This window comes from Natator depressus, chromosome 4 (assembly GCF_965152275.1).
Source record: "Natator depressus isolate rNatDep1 chromosome 4, rNatDep2.hap1, whole genome shotgun sequence".
NCBI lineage: Eukaryota > Metazoa > Chordata > Testudines > Cheloniidae > Natator > Natator depressus.
The window spans coordinates 33,017,574-33,030,182 of record NC_134237.1 but is presented as its reverse complement, the minus strand read 5'-3'; the positions used below and the strand labels follow the sequence as shown (position 1 = coordinate 33,030,182).

Genomic DNA, 12,609 nt, shown 5'->3' with positions numbered 1-12,609 from the left:
ATTGTTTCACATGGTCAGGTTATGCATTGCAAATAATGTTTGTTGCAAATTTAGCTCTTCACTGCTAGCAACTAGTGTTTGAACTAAGCCTAAGAAAGTATTCATTATTCATCTGTGTTGACTGAATAGTTTGTGTGATTTTGACCTATGGGGGGTTGTAAACTGTTCATTTCAACTGTTCACTATTTATAGCGAGTGACTGATCACCTAGAATCACATGGGATTAGTTTTGCTCCCTGACTGGGAACCTAGAACTTTAAAGGGAAAAAAAACAACAAATGACAAATAGCAAATGGGTAACTATGAATAATACAGTTCTGCTACAAATTTTCAAATAATTTGTTTACGCTAGAATGGACAAAGCTGTTGGGATTTGCAAATGTTTTCATGATAGCAGTCACTGTCTGAATAGTCCTAAACAACAAATGATTCCACCAAAATAAAAAACCCTCTCCTGAACTTGTTGCTTTTGTTTGTGAAAATATTTGCAAATCACTTTCTGTATTGTCTGACCAACTCTGCTAATCTATTTGAAATCAGAGTATGGAGTCCTTATTGAGTACGGTGAGCACTTTCTCATGTGAGTAGTTCCATTGTCTTTCCTGAGAATATTTCCATATGTGCTCACCAGGGTGAATAAGGACTCTACTATCAGGCCCTTTAGTGTTTGAAATGTTTGCTGAGCATGAAAAGTGCTATATAAGTGCTAAGCATTAGTTTTAGTCAGCAGCAACTCTCTCAACTACATCGTGACAAGGCTAAAATGGGAAACCAAACCTAACAGGTAAATGCAGTGTTAGCCGGAAAGAGATACAGAGAAAGAGAGGGCACAAAAACTGAACTAGCCACTAGGTCATGTCGTGATTCAGTACATACAAAACAGGAATAATGCACATTCATTAGTGTGTGCGTGTTCAAGAATGGAGAAGCAAGTTGGTAAAGACAGGAAAAACAAAACAAAAATCCAATAGCTAAAATGACTACACAAGCACAGGGTAGGGGAAGAAGCACAGATCTCTCAAGTGACACAGAATTTGTGCAAGGTTCATGTGTCCACCTTGGGGAAAAAAAGAAGCATATTGAGTGGAGTCTGAGTGCACACACTTTGCAAATAGCAACTACATTGTACACACAATTGTACTTTTCATTCTTAAATGGTGTCATGCATCCACTTTAGAAATAGCAACTGAATAATAACACTGTGAAATGCAACATATATTAATGAATTACTCATAGACGATCAGAGTTGGAAGGGACCTCAGGAGATCATCTAGTCCAACCCCCTGCTCAAAGCAGGCACAATCCCCAATTTTTTTTGCCCCAGATCCCTAAATGGCCCCCTCAAGGATTGAACTCACAACCCTGGGTTTAGCAGGCCAATGCTCAAACCACTGAGCCATCCATCGTATCATAACACTCTCTTATTCATCCCCTGTGAAAGTATGCAAGTATTCTCTCTCCTATTTCACAGACAGGGAAATTGAGTGACTCAGAGAGCAGTTACTTGATGGGGCATGGTATTGGAAAACCTGGCTTCTGCTCCTGATTTGGCCATGGAGGGTATATCTACACTGCAATAAAACACCTGCAGCTGGCCTGTGTCAGCTGTCTAGGGCTTGCTGGGCTCAGCTGTCTTGGGCTCCCTGGCTGGTCCCAGAGCCCCAGCTCCAGCCTGAGCAGCAACATCTACCCTGCAGTTTTGTAGTCTTACTAGCCTCAGTCAGCTGACTTGGGCCAGCCGCTGGTGATTGATTGCAGTGTAGACCAACCTGAGTGGCCACAGGACCTTGGGCAAGTCACATGATGGTTCTGTGCCTCAGTTCCCTCAGGTGTAACACAAGGATAATGATGTTTACCCAGCTTTGTACTTAGAGGCCTGGGGAGGGGAGAATGCTAAGTAGCAGAAAGTAGTGCTATGGCCCAGGATTTCACAGGGAGTTTGTGACAGAATCAGGGACGGAGCCAAGCCCTGTCCTTAAGCCACACACCCTCCACCTCTCCAGACAGACAATGCAGAGTTCGAATATCACTCAGAATAAACTGCTGCCAGGTTCTTTCGGGTCGAGCTCCAGCGCCCACCCCGCTGCCAGGGGCCAGGAGCCTTGCTGGCCCCGCGTGGAGCAGCCCTTACCCCATTCCTCCCCCCTACTCGCAAGAGGCCCGTCCGAGCCCCTTAGTCTAATGAACGGTCGGGCGCAGCCAACCAGCTTTAGGTGAGCCGTCCGGGCTTCTGCATAAATTATGCGAAGAGCCGAATCCCCCGATCTTCCCGCTGGGTGAGGGGCCGGGAGACCTCCCCTCGGACTAGGTGAATAAATTATGCTAATGAGGCCCGGGAGGTTCTGTCGGGGGCTTGGAGGCGGCGTGCAGCGGGAGCTGTGGCCAGTACGGAGGGGAGAGCGGGAGAGGGGAAGCCGCCGCCGCCGCCGCTCTGTGTTACTGACACACATACAGCGTGCGGGATATTCGGGGCTCTCACACCCACAGGCGCGGGGCTGGGGAGCCGCGGGGCTGCAGCCACTTGCTGGGTCCCCCCTCGCCGAGCCGTGCTGCGGCTCTTGAACCGAACCGCGTCTTAGGGGGCGAGCCAGGTGGAAGGGAGAAGGGGAAGCAACAAGTCCGCCCGCTCCATCTCCGGGAGGGCGCCCCGTTACACCGCCCCCCCATCTCCCCATCTCCTCCCCGTGCACCTGAAATCTCGCTGACAAGTGGCAGGCGTTTGCAGGCGCCGCTCTTGGGATACTTCGCAAAGGTTTTTCTCCAGGCGGGTGGGGAGCCTGAGACACTCCCCCCCCCAAAAAAACCCCACCCCACCCCGCTGCTTTGTTTTTGCCCGGCAGGTTTTTCTGGGTCTCGCCCTCTCTCCCGCTGGATGGTTGGTTTTTGATCCCTCCCGGGGTGCCTTGATGAGGTTGGCAATGAAGGCTTTGCTGCGTGCTCTCTCCTTGCATTGAAAGCGTGTAACCCATTTCTGGGCTCTTGCTTTATTTTTTCAGCTGTTTTTTGCCTCTGTAAACTAGTTGCCCCCACCGGGGGGAAGGGGAAGGGGGAGGGCGAGGAAAAGCTGCTACATCTGCAGGGTGGAAAAGCATGTTGGGGAAAAGCCAAGAAGCCAAAGGGCAGGATGGCAACGGGGAGCCGAGCTGCCTTGGGGGACAGCGCTGCTGCCCTAGCTGGACTCTGCCCTCCAGTTCGCTGCTGGCTGCTTTCCTGTCAGTGGTGGCTGTAGCCTCCTGTGTGTATCTGGGGGTGAAGACCAGTGATCTACATGCGAGGGTCTCTGCCATCGAGAGCGCCCAAGGGGACTTCTCCGCTGCTGCTGCTTCTTACCAGCTGCTGCCCGGCTTCTCCCTGGATCAGCTAAATTCAATGATGCAAGAAAAAGTGGAGCGACTTCTCGCTCAGGTGTGGAAGACTTGGTGTTGTCTGTGTGTCTGGACATGGGTGGGACTGGGATGTCCTATGCAGGACCTTTAATTAGTCATTTCCAACATGAGTTTCTGCTTCATGGACGTGAGCAAACCTATTCCCCAGGATTTATGCTGGAAATGAAAGTTGGGGTGGGGGTGGATGAGTCGGGGGGGGTATTCGTGGAAATGCTCGAAAAAACATTGGGCACTTGCAGCAAAGTGAAATTGCCAAATGTTTGTATGGCAGAGAGTAGAGGGAGAGCTCAAGAGACAGGGACACTTGCCTGTGTTTAAAAGATAATATGATCTCGTGGAGATTAAGGGAAATCCCTTTATTGAATAATTATTGATCCTAATAAAGGCTTTACTTGGGGTGGGTTGGATACATGAGTATCTAAAGTTAAGGTTTGAAAAGAAGCCCTTGGATATGGCTGTTTCAAAGGGCTGTCATAAGGATCTCTCTAGCCCGTTTGGAAGCAGTGTCTGAAATAACCCTGATAGAGTAGTTAACCTTCGTATATAATGTTGTTATTGACTCTTCTCTCACCCGAGGAACCCAAGTTTCTACATTTAATCCATATGCCTCAGATGCTATGTGTGTGTGTGGGGAGGTGGTGGGGGTGGGAAGAGGTAGTTTGTATGGATATGTAATACCACACATGTAAAGCTACGATGGGTAGGTAGAAACTCAGTTCTCTCTCTCTCTCTCTCTCTCTCTCTCTCTCTGTGAGAGAGAGAGAGAAAACTGCTCAAGTTGTGGTTGGGGTGTTTAGGTCACTGATACAGTTTGGATGAAGTCCAAGTAAAGAAGTCGTCATTAGTTATGCAGTCTTTCAAATAGTTGTAAATCATAGTTTAACACATGCAAGTCTATAATCCCGGCTGTAATGGAGTGAGCTAATGCTTACCAAGTTGGCTAATGTTTCCCTTTCCCCCCACAGAAATCCTACGAGCATTTGGCAAAAATAAGAATAGCAAGAGAAGCGCCTCCAGAGTGCAACTGCCCAGCAGGTAAACAGGAACAACTTTGAAGTGTTTCCTTGGAGTCAGAGGATTTTGACTTTTTTTTTTTTATCCTTTGTCTGTCAGCCATGCATGTAATAACAACAAATATTAAATATAACACGTGGGACACAGCTTTTAATAAACAACTGAGCTTTTGAGAGAGAGGATAAAGCCCATAGTGTTACCCTGCTTCTATCGTGGGGTGGCATAAGATGAGAAAAAAATATTCATGAAAATGAAATTAGACCAGGGGATGCTTAAAAAGTGTAACCAAGCCTATGCGTTAGCTTAATGAGAAGAAATATATTTCCTATATGCCTCTGGCTTTTTTGAAGAGGAGAATGCAATATGTTAAGTACATGCAGCTTTATACAGATTAAAAATAACTTTAGGGTTCCCTTTAAATCTGCCCTAGTGTACCTATGAACTTTTCAGTTATCTGTTTTTTTTTCTTCATCATGGATAATATGGTATTTTAGAAAGTGACGTTCTCATAATGGATATTATTTTAAGGAATGTGGACCCAATCCTGAAGTCCTTACTCAGGCAGTACTCCCAAAATCTTAAGTGAGAATGTAGTCTGAGTAAGGATTTCAGAGTTGAGTTCTGTTGTGGTCGGATCAGTTGCTCGTGGACCCAAACAGTAGTTTTATGGTCCTTTCTTGTTGTGTTCTCTACTACTGGTCTGGTCTGGTGCTATTTTTTGTAGGTAACTGCTGAAGATTAATTTTATTTTATCTATTAGACTTCTGTTGACATATACAACAGAGCATTCTGACTTCTCAGAAATTACAAAGACAGTGCTGGTGTTCAGTAGGTGCTGTAGGGACACTGGCACATATTGTGCGTGATGAGGCACCATGGATGTACAGTATGCTATATATGTATTGTGTTGAGAAAATTGGCTCTTTAATTTAAAAGATGGGGATGTTGACATGCATAGAGAGATGGAATATACTGAGTCAATATTGGACATGGTGTGTTCTTGATAAATCATTTGTATGTCAGTAGGTTGTGAGACTGCAAAGTAGGTATTTAAGGAAGGAGCTCTTCTAGTCAAGGGATTAACTCATGACAAAGTCATCAATTTTAGGGGATTATTGAACCTCAGGGATGAAACTCCCTGTGACAGTTGGTATAGTATTTTCCTGGTAATGCAACGGATGATCCTTTTTTTACTATCCTGTATAGAAACCTTAGCAACTAGCATGAAATGGGGCATATGAATGTTGGAATAGGACTTTTTACTCAACTCTTAGCTAGTTTTGGTAAGAAATATTATCAAATTGGGGGGTTTAGGGGGGAAAGCAATAGTAATTTTATCAACCAAAAAAAATGAGTCATGCATACAGCCTGGATTTGATATTCCTAATGCTTAACTCTAGAAAGATTGATGTTCAAGATTTAGCACTAAAGAACAGGGTTATGCTTATACACAGAGATGTATCCATGATCCTGAAGCATCAAACAGTTTTCTCTTTTCGTGTTAACTCTTTTAAATTAATCTTGTCACTTTCCAACAATTCTCTTTTCAGGCTCAGAACATCCTCTGCCATTGTCTCATTTGGTGTTATGGGCTGCTTTACTTCCTTATTGCCACTAGAGCTCCACATAATACCAGTTTTTACCTAAATGTACTTTATTTTTATGCAATACATTCCATTAAATTGTATCAAACGGATTGCAAGCACTAGAATATTTTCAACAATTCTCACTAGACGGCATGGCATAAATCAGATGGCATAAGTCAAAATACAATATGTTGGGAAGCATGTTTCATGTTGGGTAATGTAGATCTATCAGATTAGGATAATGAATATGAACTGGCAAAAATTATTTTACAAAGAGGACTAGCTGGTCAGAGGATTAGAAATAAGATACATAGCTTTTCACCTCTTTGTAACTATTTCAGTTTGGAGGCAGGTTTATAGTGATTGAAAGTTAGCACCATGTGATGGCTACATTTTGGACTATTTAAAATGATTTGATGCTTTCATCTGCATTCCCAGTGGACAGTTGTCCACATCAAAATGACTTTGTTTTGGCAGTCTCAGCACAGAGGACAAGGACTGAACAGACACAAAGGCAAAACAACTGTGCCTTAGAAACTGTAGAAGGTGCTTCTCCTAGTCAGGGTTGAAGCAGAGTAGGAAAGTGGGGGAGACTAGTGTATTGCTGTTGCCCATGTGGTATTTGTTCTATGTATAAAGAAATATTTCTTCCCCCAGGCAGCCAATATATTTTTCACATGCACTAAATTGTCTTTTTAAAGTAAAATCTTTAAAATAATTGATTAATTTTCAATTAGGAATGGTCTTTAACTCTCCATGAGGGGCTTTCTTTGGGGAATATATATAAAACATTTCCATTACAAACCTGAAACACTCTATTCAGGGAAGTGTTTGGCTTAGCAGGAACGGAATCATGGAAGCTCAGTGGGCTTCTGTGGCCTGGTACCTGCGAAGCCTAATCCTAATTCAGAAGAGTAAATAGTGTCTTTACCATGACTGCACAATCCCAGTTTTGCTGTTCTGCTTAGTTCCCTCAATTCCTCACTAGGGCTACATAGTAGTAAGATATACGATCATTAGATCTGACTTCAAGGAGAACTTCACAGGACATGCAGAGGTGGTCCTTTAACACCAGTACTCTGGGAGCAAGACAGCTGCCAAGTGGCCACCAAGATAGTCTTCCAGCATTCTGCGTCTCAAAGAGAAATGAAGATTATTTAAAAGTAGGTTATATCATCCTCTATCAAAGTGAGAGAGGGAAATTCAATCTGCAGAGAAAAAGGGTGAGAATCTGAGCTCTGATTTGTTGTTAAACTTCTGCAACTGGTGTAGATCTCGTTAGCTTGAGTTATTCATCCCCTTGTGGTTGTCTGTGATAGGAACTCACATGTTCAAAGGAAAATGGGTTTTGAATAGCTTGGACACTGAGGGAAGCCAGATTCTCAGCTTTCATAATCTGAAAGGCCATACTCGTGTGGATCTTTTTAGCCAAATGGGGGGTTTAATCTTCTTGTCTAGAATAAGTAGTGCTTTGTTTTCTCATCTAAAAACTGGACAGTTTCACTAAACATGTTTTTCTAATTATGCTTTTTTTATTAGCAAAAAGCTACACAATGAAAAGCTTGTTTAACATCAGGGACATTGTTTGATTTCAATTATGTGGGACTAAAACCAGACACCGAAAACAGGTAAATTCAATAATATTTACAGAATTTTCAAATGACAGTAGTAGGCATTCCTTCCCCTCACAAATCAGAACAATAAAGTTTGAAATCTAAATGCATACTAACATTCCTCTTTAATTACCTCAGACATAATGAGTGAGCCAGTTTAACCCTACACTTGCAACTAGTACTACAATAAATTCTGGCAAGATGCCCTCCACCCAGGGGACTGGGAACAAATTGGGTTGCTAAACATTACTTTTCATAGGTTCTTTTGCCCTAGCAGGCAGTGGCGCTGGAGCTGGGGGTACTGCCGCACCCCCTTGCTTGAAGTAGTAATAACAAACACCAAATACATGGTTTCCATGATTTCCATTACCAGTACCCCCACTATAAACATTGTTCCAACATCCCTGCTAGCAGGACGCTTTTTTTTTTTTTTTTTGCTTAGATATAATCTGTTTCCCAATTGTTAGGAATCTTTTAAAAAATCAGTATGTTGACGTGTAACACAATGCTCAGTCAACCTGTTGAACTCTTTGCCAGAGGATGCTGTCATCATATTCCACAAAGAACTTAAGTCTGTATACCCTTACTCATGTTGAGTCATGCCTTACTGTATGAGTTGTCTTCCGTGAGACTACGTGTGGAGTAAGATGCTACTTGGCATATATAAGAGTGCCAGGGTATCGGTATAAGATTATCAGAATCTGCCCATAAATAGTATTAAGATACAGCATTACTGATTTAAGTGAAAGTAGGAATTGTCTGGTGGCACTTGTACAAGAAAGTAATCTGACACAAGAATAACACTGAATTAAAATGCTAAAAGTGTCTGTGGGAGAAAAAAGTTTTTTTTATGGTTAACCTCCACTTTCTGAGGGTTATTGGTCGATTGAAGGGATGCTGAAAAATGTAAAAACACAGGATGAGTCAGTCTTAACTGTGTACTGCAGCTCGGTTTGTGATGGCTAAACATAGCAACATTACAAACAGCTTTTATATAACATAGTGGGTGAAATTCCATGCAGTTGTTTAATGTTCCTATAACTTTTTAAAAATATCTTATTAGCCTTCAAAATGCAAGTGTGGTACACCCATTTCTGAGGCAGGTACAGTTTTTTTTTCATGGTGGAACAACATCAGCTTTTCCAAAATTGATCTTGCTATTTTTCGCCTGCAATTTTTTTAAGCTGTCTGATCTTTAAAAAATCAAACTGCAGCAAGTAGTAGGGTTATAATGCAATCATTAACAGTAAATGAACATAACAAAACACAAAAATCAAGGTAAATAGGAATTTTTTATATGAAATGTGTCATACATCCTTGTAAGTGCTAGATTGTGCATTCCATATGCATGATGGTGAGCACTTACATGAGTGTCCCATACAGCAGGGATTAATTTGGCCCTATCCATTTTATTAAGAGTGTCCTTCAAAAGTCTTGGAGCTATCATAAAATCTTACTGCACATGCTCAGTTTGGCCAGCAGTCACTGAAAAATATTTAAGTTAAACTTCCAAGAAAGACCTGAATAAATGTCATTTTTTACTTAGCCCTTGTTTTACGATATTGTACATATGAGACTTGGCTACGCAGTCTAGTCCCGAATGTCTATGTACCCTATGTCTGTTTAATTCTGCACTGTCAAAAGGATGGACTATGTGGTAACGTAACCGGTCTTTTCCATGTCTAACTTATATTATATACAGCACTTGCATTATGTGTCTTTATAGCTTAACTATAAAATGATTGTTTATTTTTCATTATTCTGTTTTTCTGGAACCTTTAGCTAAGTTTAATTACTTGAATCCCTGGGTAGCTGACAGAATCTCCAGTGGCCAAACCGAAGTTTAGTTTAGTTTTTATTTTTCCTTTCCCTTTTTTGCATGAGAGGGTATTTTTTTAATGTTTTTTTTTTTTGTTCTTTTCCCCCTCATTTTCTCACATTTTCCCACCTTTGCCCTGTGCGTTCAGATACCTGTAGCTTGAAATCATTTCCAGTCTCTGGACACCATAATAATTCTCAAGCTCCTCTTTCTTCACTCTTCTGCCATCCACAGCTATTTTGTGCTGTTTCTGCAATCGTGTCACCTTGATTCACCATCCCAGTGTCAGAGATCCCCATGGTTTGGCATTAGAAGTGCCTCCCAGTTCACTGTGCTATTTGCTACAGTCAGGCTATCAAGTTTGCTCCTGTGGTGTTGTATATAAGTATGCTCAGTCTGTAGATGCAGCAGTGTTGTAGGCCAGGTTTTTCAGGGATGTACAGTTCCAGTTTGTCCAACTCTGTTTATAATTTATAGTTCTTATTGTGAAAGAATTGTACTTTACAGATACTAATGTTCTTATATAACATATGCATCAGATTTATTGTGATACTGGTATGGGTGTATGAAACCAATGTATTTTCTTTGCATACCAGTGCTATTTTTGTTCTCCTAAGAGCCTAGGGTCTGTCTTAAGGTACAGTGCCAGCAGCTGAAGTGGGATATATAGTATAGGCAGAACAGCAGCACATTTCTAATTGTCAGTGTTCCATTAAGATTGTTTCCTGGAGTATTGCAAGTAATGAGGCTGAAAGAAATGAGGCTGAAAGAATAGAGGAAAAGTCCAATTTCAGAGATTAAAAGAATCCAGAAATTGACATCAGCAGGGTATGTATTCTTTATTACGACCACAGTGAAGTAGTCCTACAGAAACTACAGAAGTAAAAATAAGGGGAGACGACTTAATGTTTGCAGGTTGGGGGAATCCTGAAGGAAAGTATGGAATGATAGGGAAAATTATTCTAATATTTTCTATATTATTTAAAAATCCAGCAGTGTGGTATCTTATTCCAGCGCCCAGAACTACTTATCTCCTTGATGGCTCTGCATCAGCTGTTTTGTGAATGCAGTTCTCTTCGTTAATGTTAATTTTTTCTGACAATGCTTTTATTTCCTCTTCTATACTTTCACTGATTCTTTGATTCCAGCTCCTCGGCACAGATGATCTTTGATGTGCAGTAGTATGCAACCTTCTGGGTAATCTGTTGTCACTTTTGGATGACTGCTTAAGGTTACTGTTTTTCCCCATAGTACACATAAATGATTTTATTGGCTAAGATGTGACCTTTTAAATCTCTTCGCTGTGGGGGGAATGTGTACAACATGATGAATGAAACATAAGGATGATTAAAGGAAGGATGATTGACAACAGTATGCACCAAATTCATCTCATGTGTAACTCTATTGACTTCAGCGGTATTGCACCAAATGGTAATTTGGTTCTATATGTTTTATTAATAAGGTCTTTAAAAGTCTTGGATTACATCTTACTGAACTTGCTCTGCTTTGCCAAACAAGTTTAGAAAAATATTTAACTTCAGCTTCCAAGAAGGGCCTGAATAGTTATTTAGTTGTCATTTGACCCTTGTATTACACTTTGTATGATAAACAGAATCAAAACTTCTGTTTATGATGATCTGCTTCTTTTCCACCTGAAGTCTTTACAGCTTGGATATGTTCAGTTTGGTTTAGTCAAAGTTCTACTGAGCTTTTCTCCAGTTAAATGTTGGTACACTGAACTGACTGGTGCTACATTCTACTGACTATGTTGCTAAAACAGTGGCATTGCTATAGGATGCAGTAGTGCTCTTTCTGATTCCCTTCTAAATTGACTTGCCGCAGCCAGCTAAGCTAGTTAGCTGCATGATTGAATGCTACAGTGATTTGCTGTTATGCTCAATACTGTAATAACCAGCTAGCTTTGGAAGACCGCTTGGCTGACCGTAGCCATTCTCTAAATGCCTTTTTAGGTCACCAGATAGAATAATAGAATTGTTCTGTTCAGGTTATTGAGCTTTTTGAACAATTTATTTTATTTTTAACACACAGCTCTATTACTCATAACACTAGTTACAGCCCTTTCAAGATTGCCAGTGTACAAAGGGATTTTTTTCCCCCTTAATCATTTCAGTTAATTACCCTGCTAGGTTTCCTAGAAGTCCTCAACAGAATGGCAATCTGATCGCCCACCTCATTTAGGAAGATGGTAAGGACAGGTAGAGTAATATGGGTCGGAAGAGCTCCTCCTTTCTCATAAAACTAAAGCTGCAGCAAACTGTTAGGAAAAAAATGTACTCTAGTTAATGTGATCTTGTAGGCTTGCTTTCTGAAAGTTTGTAGCCTCCGTCAAGTTTTCCTATTAGAATCAAAAGCAAAGTCCGAGAGCTGTGCCCATGGAAAGAGACAATTTGTGAGATTATGATAAAAATGAAAAGTAAACAGATGAACTGCCCATGCAAAACTTTCACTTGCCCACGCAGCTTGTATTTGCTTGTGCAGACTGGATGATTGTGTGTGTCTAGATGCGTCATTACGTGTACACGCAATTGTAGGTTTTCTGTGTGCAGTATCTGTGGGTGCAATTTATACAACAAGTTTTGAAAATGTGGCCCAATCAGGGCCAGATTCTGCCACTCCCATTCATGTTCAGCAGTAGCTTACTATGGAATCAGCGGAACTACTCCCATAGCAAGCACTCACAAGGATGGCAGAATCAGGCTTGGAGTGATTACTGAACTCAGTGGAGATTTCTACAGGGTGCCTATGGAGTTCTTGGCAGCGCAGAGATGGCATACCTGCAAATAATCCCAGCTGTTTAAAGAAGGGCAGAACAGGGAGCAGTGCTAACCCATAGAAGCCAGGCAGAGTCTGCCCTAAGGCTTTTTTGTTTTGGTGATGGTGAAATTACAGTCTCAGCAACTACAGTCATTCTTGGCATGCTCAATAGGTGTCTAAGGGGTTGTCTATACGGAGGCAGGAAAATTAATCTGAATTAATTTAAAAAAAAGTGAAGACAGATTGAGGCCCCCACACTCAAAATTAGGCCCTTATACTTCAAACAATCTTCTTTAAACATTAAGATTCCTACTCTGGATTTGGTTGTGGATTATCTTTCAGGTCATGTGTGCTGTACGTGTACATCTGAAGTCACAGTGGCCTAGTTTGGTTTCAGTGGAAGTTAGGAACCTAAA

The 12,609-nt window shown here is 41.6% G+C and overlaps 1 long non-coding RNA gene across 1 annotated transcript in view; it reads left to right on the top strand.

Moving 5' to 3' along the window:
- Positions 1 to 2,372: 2,372 nt before the first annotated feature.
- LOC141985802 (uncharacterized) overlaps positions 2,373 to 12,609 on the top strand; it is a 201,516-nt gene continuing 191,279 nt past the window's right edge. Inside the window, exons 1-2 of the long non-coding RNA XR_012639023.1 lie at positions 2,373 to 3,405; positions 4,352 to 4,421. This is a non-coding gene — a long non-coding RNA (uncharacterized LOC141985802). The remainder of the gene's footprint in view (positions 3,406 to 4,351; positions 4,422 to 12,609) is intronic.